Below are 2940 nucleotides of genomic sequence, written 5' to 3'. Positions count from 1 at the left end.
GCCGCTGCCACTTCCATTGAAGTTTTTACTTCACTTTCACTTTCCACAAGTTAGATTTCACTTGAAAATAAATAAACATTTCTTTGAAGTATATGATTTATTTAACCAAAATCAACAATATTTTGCTAAAACTCTTGTTTAATGGTAAGTACGGCAAAGAAACTTTTCGCAAAAAGCTACACAAAAGAAGCCTACTAAATCTTCGATCTGGCATGGGTTCTTTGGAATTTGATTTTCATTTTCATATATAGTGTAAAACGCTCAGAAGTGAATGGGTGGATAAAGTTTCGTAATTATTTAGTAATAGTTTTCATACATCTTCAATTTTACAGAAGAAATTAAACATTTAAGTAGGGCTGCCAGATATCTCTGTTGCCAAACCGGGACACTTAAGGGGGGGAGAGGCCTCTCGCTCCCTTCCATTTCGTTTCGACAAAAATTACGTACAAAAGGATGTAGTAAAATTTTATTTTGACAAAAAAAACATAAAAACATGAGATCATGAGATCATTACAACGCACACCAGCAAAACAAAACAATTTATCGCAACTAAAGTACAGAGAATTTTCCACAATGCATGTACCTTTTTTGTTCCTTATAAAAATACAGTTTATACTAAATACATCAGAAAACATAAAAATAAAATTTCTAAACTTTGTGCAAAACTCGGGAAAATGCAATAATTTTGCATTCAAATTCGCAACTTTCTATTCAGACTTTTTTATAAAAATTTTGAAAATGAAGTTTTGCAGCCCATAAAAATTTAGTTGATTTTTGGTATTGTTTTTACTGAGAGTATCTTCCAAACAAACTATGTTCGACATTTTTTTGTATGTGGAAAACACTGTCAGCAAAAAATAAGTAATTGCAAAAAATCAAAGAAATTGTCTGGTAACTTCAGACTTGCACTTTACTAATTGGCTCAAAAGCTACATTTTCAAAATTTTTCTAAAAGATCTGACTAGAAATTGTGATCAGATGAAAGAATCTCCGAGCCAATAATTTTGTACGGCACGGTTCTTATAAATAATATAGGTTTCACGAAAGAAAAAAAAATTAAATACAATGTAACATTAAAATAGCAGTCATTTGTTTCGTTGCTGTGAGCTTGTTTCAAAACTTCGGACTTTTGCTTAATATAATTGTAAAACTCTGTGCATGTCATTTTAACGTATTTAGGTACATACTTTTATTAATCATCAACTATTGCTTGTGAAAAACGTGCTAAATTTAAAAAAAAATTCGCATATGAAAGAGCACCAACCCAACTCGTAATAAATTTAAGTATAAAAATTTTAGTATTTAGTATAGAAATATTCAATTGAAATACGCCAATATTAAAATGAAGCGCTTTGCACTTAACGGATGCTTTTTCATAATTAAGTTAAAAAAAATATATTCAAATTCCATGCTGTCTGTAATGGGATTTGAACCCTGACGCTTTGGAAATTAGCAAATTGTGGCAAGCATCTTCGTGCACTCCGCTACAGCCAGACATGTATATGTGCATTCAAATGTTCAGTTTGATTCAACACCACGTGAGCGTGGTATGAAAGTATTGTTTTTAAGTACGAACATTTCAAAACGATAATCAAATAAAATAAATTCATGTTTACTATGCGTTATTTCCCCCAGTAAATTCATAAAATTTTTCTTAATATTACTACGCGTTTTTTCTCTCAGTGTAGTCATTTTTATGCAAACTTTGTGCAATCAAATCGAAAACCGGGACACTTAAACGAATCCCGGGACATTTTATGGTTGGACCGGTACGCCGGGACAAATAGTCTAAAACCGGGACATGTCCGGGAAAACCGGGACGTCTGGCAGCCATACATTTAAGTGAATCTCGAATTGCCGTTGTTGCCGTGTATCTGGGGATGACTTTGTGGCTGTGAATCGATAATCGATTTTTTTTGGATTTTATTTCTTCAACGTGGGAGATATTGTGATCAGGGATGCCGATTGGATCTAAATAGATCTAATTGGATACATTTTTAGACGAATATTTGCGGGATACTTATTTTTTCCTGTCAGTATAAATGTGGATACTTTTTTAAATAGGCCAAAATTTTATCTTTTCTGTAGTTTTTTTCGTTCAAAAATAGATTTTCATTAATGACGTTTTCTAAATGTTATAAAAATCGCTACTTAAGCGTGAAGTTAGAGCATTTTATTTTTTGTGAATGAAGCAATGAACATATGAAGAGATCTCACCAAAGCAGTGTAATAAGAGCTTTAACAGACGGCAGCGTTGATCCGGATCAACTCGAGAATTAACTGCAGTTAATCCGGATTAAGGCCCAGTTAATCCCGATCAACTCGGGAATTAACTGCAGTTGATGCGGATTAAGTCCCAAATAATCCCGATCAACGCTGCCGTCTATTTAAGCTTTTAGGCGCAATTGTTTAGTTAGCTAAAAAAATGCTTTAAGCAAGATCTTAATATACAGTTGTCCACAAAATAATAGGAGAGCGATATTTTGACCAGTTTTGGCTATTTGTCTTTTGTTTATTTAATGTTTATAATTTTTTTATAAAAGCCTAGCTGGCTATACAACAAACACCATATAAATTCAGATTTTAAACTTTGTATAAAAATTATAAAAATTTTGCAATTTTTCACCCAAATTTCAAACCTTTTAATCAGAATCTCTAGAAAAAATTCTGGTATGCAGTTTTGTAGCACATTCAATTCTAGTCTGAAGAAGTGCAAGTTTCAAGCGGCTAAAAACTTCCGTTGATTTTTGGCAATTTTTTTGCTGGCAGTGTCCTCCATATAAAAGAAAATCGTCGACATACTTTGTATGGAAAAAACGTGAAACACCTTTAACCAAAAAAATTCTCAAAAATCAACGGAATTTTTTAGCCGCTTGAAACTTGCACTTCTTCAGACTAGAATTGAATGTGCTACAAAACTGCATACCAGAATTTTTTCTA

This window comes from Rhagoletis pomonella, unplaced genomic scaffold (genome assembly GCF_013731165.1).
Source record: "Rhagoletis pomonella isolate Grant_MI unplaced genomic scaffold, Rhpom_1.0 Rhpom_scaffold_00177, whole genome shotgun sequence".
In the NCBI taxonomy this organism is placed as follows: Eukaryota; Metazoa; Arthropoda; class Insecta; order Diptera; family Tephritidae; genus Rhagoletis; species Rhagoletis pomonella.
The sequence above is the reverse complement of the archived record's forward strand: the minus strand, read 5'-3'. Positions refer to the sequence as shown.